The 12249-nt window shown below is 37.2% G+C and overlaps 1 protein-coding gene and 1 pseudogene across 8 annotated transcripts in view; one reads left to right on the top strand and one right to left on the bottom strand.

The window, feature by feature from the left end:
• FBXW11 (F-box and WD repeat domain containing 11) overlaps positions 1–12249 on the bottom strand; it is a 132526-nt gene that overhangs the window by 65925 nt on the left and 54352 nt on the right. The window lies entirely within an intron of this gene.
• LOC118892061 lies at positions 6455–7695 on the top strand (annotated as a pseudogene).

Below are 12249 nucleotides of genomic sequence, written 5' to 3' on the forward strand. Positions count from 1 at the left end.
TCATCCTGCTACCAAAACCAGACAAAGATACTACAAAAAAAGATTACAGACCAATATCACTGATGAATATTGATGCAAAAATCCTCCACAAAATACTAGCAAACAGAATCCAAGAACACATTAAAGGAATCATACACCATGATCAAGTGAGATTTATCCCAGGGACGCAAGGATTCTTCAATATACGCAAATCAATCAATGTGATACACCATATTAACAAATTGAAGAATAAAAACCATATGATCATCTCAATAGATGCAGAAAAAGCTTTTGACAAAATTCAACACCCATTTATGATAAAAACTCTCCAGAAAGTGGGCATAGAGGGAACCTACCTCAACATAATAAAGGCCATATACGACAAACCCACAGCAAACATCATTCTCAATGGTGAAAAATTGAAAGCATTTCCTCTAAGATCAGGAACAAGACAAGGATGTCCACTATCTCCACTATTATTCAACATAGTTTTGGAATTCCTAGCCACGGCAATCAGAGAAGAAAAAGAAATAAAAGGAATACAAATTGGAAAAGAAAAAGTAAAACTGTCACTGTTTGCGGATGACATGATACTATACACAGAATCCTGAAGATGCCACCAGAAAACTACTAGAGCTAATCAATGAATTTGGTAAAGTAGCAGGATACAAAATGAATGCACAGAAATCTCTTGCATTCCTATACACTAATGATGAAAAATCTGAAAGAGAAATTAAGGAAACATTCCCATTCACCACTGCAACAGAAAGAATAAAATACCTAGGAATAAACCTACCTAGCGAGACAAAAGACCTGTATGCAGAAAACTATAAGACACTGATGAAAGAAATTAAAGATGATACAAACAGATGGAGAGATATACCACGTTCCTGGATTGGAAGAATCAATATTGTGAAAATGACTGTACTACCCAAAGCAATCTACACATTCAATGCAATCCCTATCAAATTGCCAATGGCATTTTTTACAGAACTAGAACAAAAAGTCTTAAAATTTGTATGGAGACACAAAAGACCCCGAATAGCCAAAGTGGTCTTGAGGGAAAAAAACGGAGCTGGAGGAATCAGACTCCCTGACTTCAGACTATACTACAAAGCTACAGTAATCAAGACAATATGGTACTGGCACAAAAACAGAAATATAGATCAATGGAACAGGATACAAAGCCCAGTGATAAACCCACGCACCTACGGTCAACTAATCTATGACAAAGGAGGCAAGGATATACAATGGAGAAAATACAGTCTCTTCAATAAGTGGTGCTGGGAAAACTGGACAGCTACATGTTAAAGAATGAAATTAGAACACTCCCTAACACCATACACAAAAATAAACTCAAAATGGATTAGAGACCTAAATGTAAGACAAGATACTATAAAACTCTTAGAGGAAAACATAGGAAGAACACTCTTTGACATCAATCACAGCAAGATCTTTTTTGATCCACCTCCTAGAGTAATGGAAATAAAAACAAAAATAAACAAATGGGACCTAATGAAACTTCAAAGCTTTTGCACAGCTAAGGAAACCATAAACAAGATGAAAAGACAACCCTCAGAATGGGAAAAAATATTTGCAAACGAATCAACGGACAAAGGATTAATCTCCAAAATATATAAACAGCTCATGCAGCTCAATATTAAAAAAACAAACAACCCAATCCAAAAATGGGCAGAAGACCTAAATAGACATTTCTCCAAAGAAGACATACAGATGGCCAAGAAGCACATGAAAAGATGCTCAACATCACTAATTATTAGAGAAATGCAAATCAAAACTACAATGAGGTATCACGTTACACCAGTTAGAATGGGCATCATCAGAAAATCTACAAACAACAAATGCTGGAGAGGGTTTGGAGAAAAGGGAACCCTCTTGCATTGTTGGTGGGAATGTAAATTGATACAACCACTATGGAGAACAGTATGGAGGTTCCTTAAAAAACCTAAAAATAGAATTACCATATGACCCAGCAATCCCACTACTGGGCATATACCAAGGGAAAACCAAATTCAAAAAGACACATGCACCTCAACGTTCACTGCAGCACTATTTACAATAGCCACGTCATGGAATCAACCTAAATGCCCATCAACAGACGAATGGATAAAGAAGGTGTGGTACATATATACAATGGAATATTACTCAGCCATAAAAAGGAACGAAATGGGGTCATTTGTAGAGAGGTGGATGGATGTAGAGACTGTCATACAGAGTGAAGTAAGTCAGAAAGAGAAAAACAAATATCGTATATTAACACATATGTGGAATCTAGAAAAATGGTACAGATGAACCGATTTGCAGCAGAAATTGAGACACAGACGTAGAGAACAAACGTATGGACACCAAGGGAGGAAAGCAGTGGGGGGTGGGGGTGGTGGTGTGATGAATTGGGAGATTGGGATTGACATGTATACACTGATGTGTATAAAATGGATGACTAATAAGAACCTGTATAAGAAAATAAATAAAATTCAAAAAAAAAAATCTATCAATATCACAAGAAGAAAAAAAAGACCAGTACATGATTGTTGTAGATATTATACTACATTCATCTGAACTAGAAACTTAAAATTGGTGAATTTTATTATATATAAACTACACATCAAAAAAGTTAACTTTTTAAAAAGTTTAAGCGCTACACAAAAACAAAAACTTTCCCACAAAGCAAACTCAAGCCCTAAATGGCTTTATTGATAAATACTATCAAACATTTAAGGAAGAAATAACAGTAATCTTTCCCAAACTCTTTTTAGATATAGAGAGGGTAATTCATTTTATTAGGCTAATCATAATGCTAAAACCTGAGAAAATACATTATCAAAAAAGGAAGTATTGACCAATTAGCTTCAGGTAAAAAGATTAAAATACCCTCAACCGAATATTAGCAAATCAAATATAAAATTATATAAAAATGATAATACATCATGATCAGTTGGGGCTTTCCCAGAATTAAAGATTAGCTGAACATTCAAAAAAATCAATGTAATACACCATATTAAGAGAATAAGAAAAGTTATATGATGATTTCAATAGATGCATTTAGGGCATATAACAAAATTCAAAATGCGCTCATGATTAAAAAACTCTCACGTAACTTCCCCGATGTGATAAAGGACATATATTTTAAAAACCTATAGCTAATATCATACTTAATGGTCAAAAATGAAACACTTTCCACTGTACTCAAAAACAAAAGTAGAATATCCATTGTCACACTTCTATTCAATACAAATTTCACTAGTTATAGCCAGTGCAATAAATCAAGAAAAAGAAATAAAAAGCATAAATATCAGAAAGCATCCAGATGGCATGACTATCTAGACAGAAAATCCAAAGAGTGTACAAAACAAAACAAGTAGAACTAATATGCGATGTTGGCAAAGTCACAGGATAAAAAAAATAAAAAGAACGAACAAAGCTACACAAAACTCAAGCCCTCAGCATAAGTAGAAGGAACAGAAAATAAGTAGAAAAAGAAATACTTAGATCCTAGGACGCCCATATGTTCCTACCATAAGCCTTCATGAAGAGCAAGAGTAGTCCAGGATAACTGTGCAAAAGAAAAAAAAGAGGGAAACAAGCAGCAGACTGAAGACTGACATAAAATCCCATTAAGCGTGAAAATACTGAGAAAGAGTTTTGATAGGTCAGAGTTGATTACAAATTTGGGACTCAAGAGGATTCGAGATGCAAAGAAATTGTCTTCCAGGCACCACTCTTTAAGGAAAAAGAGTGTAAAAGGAAAGGCAAATGGAGGGAGCACTTCAACTTGATAAAGAACATCTACAAAAAACCCATAGCTGACATCATACCTAATGGCAAAAAACTTGAAGTTTTCATGCTAAGGAACAATGCAAGGATGTCCCCTCTCATCACTGTTTTTCAACATTGTAGTGGGAGTCCTAGCTAATGCAATATGACACAACAAGGAAATAAAAAGAATACATATCAGGAAGGAAGAAAACTATCTTTGTTCACAGATGCCATCATCATCTATGTAGAAAAAAAAAAAAAAAAATGACCCCCAAACTCCTGGAACTAGTAATCAATTGTAGCAAGGTTGCAGGATGCAAGGTTAATATAAAGTCAATCACATTTCATATATACCAGCAATGAACAAGTGGAACTTAAAATTAAGAATATATTACCATTTACATTAGGACCCCACCAAAATGAAGTATTTAGGTATAAAGTTAACAAAATATGTGTAAGATCTATACGAGGAAAACTATAAAACTCTGATGAAAGATATTAAAGAACGAAATAAAGGAGATATTCCATGTTCATAGATGGTAAGACTCATTATTGTCAAGATGTCAGTTCTTCCCACCTTGATCTAAATATTCAATGCAATCCCAATCAAAATTCTAGCAAGTTATTTTATGACTCTCAAACAAGCTAATTCTCAAGTTTACATGAAGAGGTAAAAGATCTAGAATAGAGAACACAATGTTAAAGGAATAGAAGAAAGTCAAAGAACTGACACTTCCTAACTTCAGGAATTACTATAAAGTAACACTAATCAAGATAGTGTGTGGTACTGCTGAAAGAACAGACAAACAGATCAAGAAAACAGAAGAGAGAGCCCAGAAACAGACCCATATAATCAGCTGATCTTTGACAGAGAAGCAAAGGCGATACAATGGAGCAAAGATAATCTTTTCAACAAACGGTACTGGAATAACATAGGAGAAAATCTAGGTGACCTTGGGTATAGTGATGACTTTTTAGATACAACACCAAAGGCACAGTCCATGAAAGAAATAATTGATAAGCTGGACTTCATTAAAATTAAAAACTTCTGCTCTGTGAAAGACAATATCAAAAGAGAATGAAAAAAAAAAAGAGAGAGAGAAGCCACAGACTTGAAGAAAATATTTTCAAAAGACAAATCTGATAAAGGACTGTTAGCCAAAATAATACCAAAAAAACCCCCTTAAAACTTAATAATAAGATGAACAACGCAAATTTTAAAATGGGCAAGACATGAACAGACACCTCAGCAAAGAATATATACAAATGGCAGTAAGCATATGAAAAGATGTTCACATCATATGTCATCATATATCAAATTAAAACAATGAGACAGGGCTTCCCTGGTGGCGCAGTGGTTGAGAATCTGCCTGCTAATGCAGGGGACACGGGTTCGAGCCCTGGTCTGGGAAGATCCCACATGCCACGGAGCAGCTGGGCCCGTGAGCCACAACTACTGAGCCTGCGCGTCTGGAGCCTGTGCCCCGCAAAGGGAGGGGCCGCGATAGTGAAAGGCCCGCGCACTGCGATGAAGAGCGGTCCCCGCACCGCGATGAAGAGTGGCCCCCACTTGCCGTAACTGGAGAAAGCCCTCGCACGAACCGAAGACCCAACACAGCCAAAAATAAATAAATAAATAAATAAAGTAGCTATAAAATAAAATAAATGCTTATTTAAAAAAAAAAAAAAAAAAAAAACAATGAGACACCACTACACACCTATCAGAATGGCCAAAATCCAAAACATGGACAACACCAAATGCTGGTGAGGATATGGAGCAACAGGAATTCTCATTCACTACTAACGGGAATGCAAAATGGTACAACTACTTTGGAAATTCAGCAGTTTCTTACAAAACTAAACATACTCTTATCCGATCCAGCAATCACGCTTTTCGGTATTTACCCAAATAAATTGAAAACTTATGTCCACACAAAAACCTGCTCAGTGATGTTTACAGCGGCTTTATTGATAATAGCCAAAATTTGGAAGCAACCAGGATGTCCTTCCGTAGGTGAATGGATAAACTGTGATATAGACAGACAATGAAATATTATTTGGCACTAAACAGAAAGGAGCTTTCAAGCCATAAAAAGACATGAAAGAAACTCAGGTAAGTATTAGTAAGTGAAAAAAGCCAATGTGAAATGGCTACATACTATATGATTCCCGTTATATGACATTCTGGAAAAGGTAAAACTATGGAGACAGTAAAAATAATAGTGGTTGCCAGGGGTTAGCAGGAGAGAGGGAAGAATAGGCAGGGCACAGAGGATTTTTAGGGCAGTGCAACTATTCTGTATGGCACTATAATGGTAGATTCATGTTATTATACATGTGTTAAAACCGATGATGGTGTAGGTCCATGGATTGTAACAAATATACCACTCGGGTGCAGGATGTCAATAGTTGGGGAGGTCGCGCCTGTGTAAGGACAAGAGATACATGGGTACGCAACAGCCTGACGTAGGGAAGACGCGTTAGTCACGGGTAAGGTTCTAGAAAAGTGGCGGCAGCGGCTCAAGCGGCAGTGGCAGCAGCGCCGGGTCGCAAGTGGAGGTGCTCCTAGCGGTGCTGTTTCCCAAGCTGCGGCAGTTCTCACTACAGCGCCAGGACAAGGCCAGTTCGTGTTCGTCTGCGGAGATCTCTCTCATCTCCCTCGGCTGCGGCCAATCAGGCTGAAGCAACTGAGTCCGCGATGGAGAGAGAAAAGGAACAATTCCATAAACTCTTTATTGTGGCTTGAGCTTTGAAACTACAGAAGAAGGTTTGAGGAACTACTACGAGCAATGGGGAGAACTTACAGACCGTGTGGTAAAGAGGGATCCTGCAAGCAAAAGATCAAGAGGCTTTGGTTTTGTAACTTTTTCATCCATGGCTGAGGTTGATGCCGCCATGGCTGCAAGACCTCATTCAATTGATGGGAGAGTAGTTGAGCCAAAACGTGCTGTTGCAAGAGAGGACTCTGGAAAGCCAGGGGCTCATGTCACTGTGAAGAAGATATCTGTAGGTGGAATTAAAGAAGACACTGAGGAACATCATCTTAGAGATTACTTTGAGGAATATGGAAAAATTGAGACCATTGAGATAATTACTGATAGGCAGTCTGGAAAGAAAAGAGGCTTTGGGTTTGTTACTTTTGATGACTGTGATCCTGTGGATAAGACTGTGTTGCAGAAATACCATACTATCAATGGTCATAATGCAGAAGTAAGAAAGGCTTTGTCTAGACAAGGAATGCAGGAAGTCCAAAGTTCTAAAAGTGGAACAGGAGGCCACTTTGGTTTTGGAGATTCTCGTGGTGGTGGTGGAAATTTTGGACCAGGACCAGGAAGTAACTCCAGAGGAGGATCTGATGGATATGGAAGTGGTCGTGGATTTGGGGATGGCTATAATGGGTATGGAGGAGGGCCTGGAGGTGGCAATTTTGAAGGTAGCCCTGGTTATGGACGAGGAAGAGGAGGATATGGTGGTGGAGGACCTGGATATGGCAACCAGGGTGGGGGCTACGGAGGTGGTTATGACAACTATGGAGGAGGAAATTATGGAAGTGGAAATTATAACCAGCAACCTTCTAACTACGAAGAGTGGAAACTTTGGTGGTAGCAGGAACATGGGGGACCATATGGTGGAGGAAACTATGGTCCAGGAGGCAGTGGGGGAAGTGGGGGTTATGGAGGGAGAAGCCAATATTGGGCTTCTTCCTATTTACCATGGGCTTCACTGTATAAATAGGAGAGGATGAGAGCCCAGAGGTAACAGAACAGCTTCAGGTTACCGAAGTAACAATGTTAAGGAAACTCTTATCTCAGTCATGCATAAATACGCAGTGATATGGCAGAAGACACCAGAGCAGATGCAGAGAACCATTTTGTGAATGGATTGGATTATTTAATAACATTACCTTACTGTAGAGGAAGGACTGTAAAAAAAAAAAAAGCCTTTGAGACAGTTTCTTAGCTCTTTAATTGTTTCTTTCTAGTGGTCTTTGTAAGAGTGTAGAAGCACTCCTTCTTTGATAATGTTAAATTTGTAAGTTTCAGGTGACGTGAAACCTTTTTTAAGATTTTTCTCAACGTTTTGAAAAGCTACTAGCCAGGATCATGGTGTAATAAGATGTAACGTTTTTCCTTTAAAAAAATTTAAGTCTGTGTGTACAGTTAAGAAGCTGTTGTACATTTACGATTTAATAAAATAATTCTAAAGGAAAAAAATAAAAAGAGAGATATATGGGAACTGGGAACCCTCTATACTTTCTACTCAGTTTCAGGATAAAACTGCCCTAAAAAATTAAGTTTATTAATTTAAAAAAAAAAAAAAAAAGGAAAGGAAAAGCCAGTTGTCTTTTGGAAACCATACAATTAAGGGAAAAAGAAATGGCAGGGGAGAGATTTTAAGATCCTGCAAGATTAAAGAATTTTTTGAAACATTCAAAGGATGCAAAGCCCTTCCTCCTCAATCTCCTCCTCCCTAACCCAAAACAAGACACCCAGTAAAGAAACTATGTTTTGGGGACTTCCCTGGCGATCCAGTGGTTAAGACTCTGTGCTTCCATTGAAGGGGACGCGGGTTCGATCCCTGGTCTGGGAAATAAGATCCCACATGCCGTGTGGCGCAGCCAAAAAAAGAAAGAAAGAAAGAAACTATGTTTTGTTACACTGACAGAAGATGTTCTTAAACTAGGACTCATAAAATTAACCTCAAACTGCCAGTCCTGCCCCCCAAAATGTAGTGACATAAGCAAATCTTTATCTACACACACACAAAAATTCAGCTAATGAAATCCCCACACATAAAAGAAGAAAGGACAGGGAGGGGCAGAAGAAAATGAAAACCTCAAATCAGTCTTTCCTAACTGGGGTTCTACAAGATAATTAAGCCCTACTGAGAGTGATTTTGGTAATTGTTCACTTAATTTTCCTAAGGATAGTACATAGATACTATCATTCTAGTTATACATAAGAAAAGTAAATTTATTATATACTACGTACGCCTTAGTGCATTATGGCATACTGCGCTTATGGAATGTGCCTGAAAAGAGTACTCCAAACTGAACTCAATATGCTTCAACAAATATTTGATGTTATTTTTTAAATGCCTTGAATCAGAAAGTCAAAACTCAAGAAGGAAAACATACCAAAAGCAGAAAGAAATGAAACAAGATTTAACTCAGGAAAGAAATAAAATCAAGATTATAATAGAAATGAAAGTAAATTACAATGCCCCCAAATGATAAATTCAAATGAAAAATGTAATAATAGGCATTAAAGAAAAGCAGGAAAATAATCTAAGAGAATGAAAGTGAGATAAAGAAAGAAACAAAACAGGACAGAGAAGTAGCTGAAATGGAAGAAAAAGAGGAAACCTTTCAGGGACAGACCCCTCCCCAATATCCTCTGCTTTAGCTTCTCTCTGAAGTACCTAGATATTAGTATCATTTCCTGAGCTGTCTTACAGATGTTAAAACGCCCACCAAATGGAAAACATTAACTACTTGCTGACCATGAGCACACAGCCCCCACAGGCCTACTAGAGGCTAAGAACTGATAATGTTCACCCCTGTGACACGGCCCTGTTACCGCACCATCAACCAAAGAACTATGCATGAGCTGACCACATACCCTGGGACTCCTCTCCCTCACCTTGCCTTTAAAAGGGTTTTCCTGAAACCCACTGGGGAGTTCAGGTGTTTTGAGTACTAGCTGTCCTGGACTCCTTGCTTGGTGCCCTGCAATAAACGCTGCACTTTCTTTCACCATAACCTGGTGTCAACAGACTGGCTTTACTGCGTGCAGGTGGGTGGACCCAAGTTTGGTTGGTAACACTATAATTCAAGAAAACTTTCCAGAAATAAAAGGAAATCTGAACTGCACGTTAACAGGGTCTCCAGATACTAGGGAAAATTGGCCCACAGCATTAAACTCCTAGAGATACCCTAGTAAAATTATTAGACTTTAAGATAAAGAAAAAATTTCTCAGTCTCCAGTCCAAAAATTTTTTTAAATTAAAAGAAAACTTACAACAGAAAGAGCATGAATTAGACTGGCATCAAATATCTTAAAAACAATGTACCAAGCAACACATCAGTGGAACAGCATTTTCCAAAAACAGTAGAAAAGAAAGGGTAAGATAAAGATTTTCTAACCAAAGACAATAGGAAAATAGTTTTAAACAGGTAACAGGTCAGGGAATTCTGTATCCTTGAGCAACCAAGAGATGACTCAGAAAACTTTAGCAAAAAGATTAATGGCAAACATTTTAAAATAATTACAGTATGGGGCTTCCCTGGTGGCGCAGTGGTTGAGAATCTGCCTGCTAATGCAGGGAACACGGGTTCAAGCCCTGGTCTGGGAAGATCCCACATGCCGCGGAGCAACTAGCCCGTGAGCCACAATTACTGAGCCTGCGCGTCTGGAGCCTGTGCTCCGCAACGAGAGGCCACGATAGTGAGAGGCCAGCGCACCGCAATGAAGGGTGGCATCCCGCTTGCCACAACTGGAGAAAGCCCTCGCACAGAAATGAAGACCCAACACAGCCATAAATAAATAAAAAATTTTAAAAAAATAAATAAATAAAATAATTACAGTATGGATATAAGAATAAAACAAAGATGAAGATGATGAGGGCTGAAGAATATGTGATACATTCTGAAAAGCAGAAATAATGCAGCTTAAAAGGAGAAGGGATCAGAAGAGGAAAGAACAAGTCCTGACTGTTGTACAGTGAACAGGTGGCAGTTAAAGAATTCCATTAAAAAGAATAAACTTGTTAATAAAATATTAAATAAAATCCCAAGAATTACAAGCATTTTAAAAGTTGTAAGTAAAGGGTAATCAATAGAACAAAAATATACACCTTTCTAAGTTTAAATAGAAATTTCAAAAATAAAAGAGCAAAGAAAACACATCTTAAGAAGAAACTAAAAGATATGCAAAGAGACATGGATTAAAAATACACTAATACACACTACTCCCAATACAAAGCAGATCAAGAGGACCAAAAAATAAAGTTCAGAAGAATAAACATAATCAAGAAGGCAAATATTAGAGATATCAAACCTTACACCCTATAAATAGACTAATCTGTTTTTCAAGCACACATGAAATATTTATGAAGACTCATCATATATTTGATCACAAAGAAATAAGTTCTACAAAAGAAAAAAAATCAGATAATAATAGCCTCTGATCAAAAAGATATAAAACTAGAAATAACTCCCCCCAGAAGAAATGTTTTCTTTCAAAATCAATGCTATGAAGCAATTTATGAAGCTTCTGGCCTACACATGCTTTGAAGATTTGGTAGACTTGCCCTGTGAAACCATGTTGGTCTGATGCATTTTTGTGCCTTGGTTCTTTGATAAGTTTCTCTATTCTTTTCTGCAAAACTAGTTCTTGGATAAGACAACTCAACATTATAAAGATAACAGTTCACCCTAATTTATAATTTTAAAACACCCCAGTATCACATAAAAAGCTTCTTGTGGAGCCAGACAAGTTGGTACTCAAATTCATGTGGAAAAACTTATAAGAATACTCAGAAAACAACATGCAAAAAGAAAAGCTACAAGGTGCGATTAGCCCCACCAGACATTTAAACATACTGTAAGTCTCTCTAGTTAAAAACAAGGTTCTTTTATGGCATATGCATAGATAATTACCCTGATGTAGGGGTCAGCAAGCTTCTGTAAAGGGTGAGAGGTGAATATTTCAAGCTTTGCAAGTTTCTGTCACAACTTCTTGACTCTTCTGTTGTAGCACAAATGCAGCCATAGACGATAAGTAAATAAACGAGTGGGGCTGTGATCCAATATAACATTACTTACAAAAATAGGGCTGGGTTTGGCCAGAGGGCCATAGTTTGCCACATCCTGGCCTAATGGAATAAAATGTTCAGAAATAGACCCAGGTACATATGGAAATTTAGTACATGATAAAAGTGGCTTCTCAAATCACTGGGGAACTTCAATGTTGTGTTGGTTTCTGCTGTACAGCAAAGTGATTCAGTTATACATATGTAATACATTCTTTTTTATATTCTTTTCCATCATGGTTTAATCATAGGATATTGAATATAGTTCCCTGTGCTATACAGTAGGACCTTGTTGTTTATGCATTCTATATTAGTTTGCATTTGCTAAACTGCAGAACTTTTTAATAAGTGCTGGGACAACTGGTAAGCCATTTGGAAAAAGATAAAATTAGAACACTAGAAAAAATATTTACAACGTATGTCACAGGTAAAAGGACTTATATACCTAAATTTTTCTTTTAAATTGAGGGGGATAAAAATTACCAAAATCCCAATAGGAAAATGAGGAAAGGACATGGACAGACTTTTTAAAAGATATAAAAACAACCCTTAAATAAGAAAAGATGTTCAGACTTACTCATAATTAAAGAGATGCAAATTAAAGCTACACATTTCTCACCTAACACTGGCAAATATTCACAAGTATGACAAGACATTCTGTCAGTAAAAGAGTAAGGAAAC

Source organism: Balaenoptera musculus, chromosome 3, assembly GCF_009873245.2.
Source record: "Balaenoptera musculus isolate JJ_BM4_2016_0621 chromosome 3, mBalMus1.pri.v3, whole genome shotgun sequence".
NCBI lineage: Eukaryota > Metazoa > Chordata > Mammalia > Artiodactyla > Balaenopteridae > Balaenoptera > Balaenoptera musculus.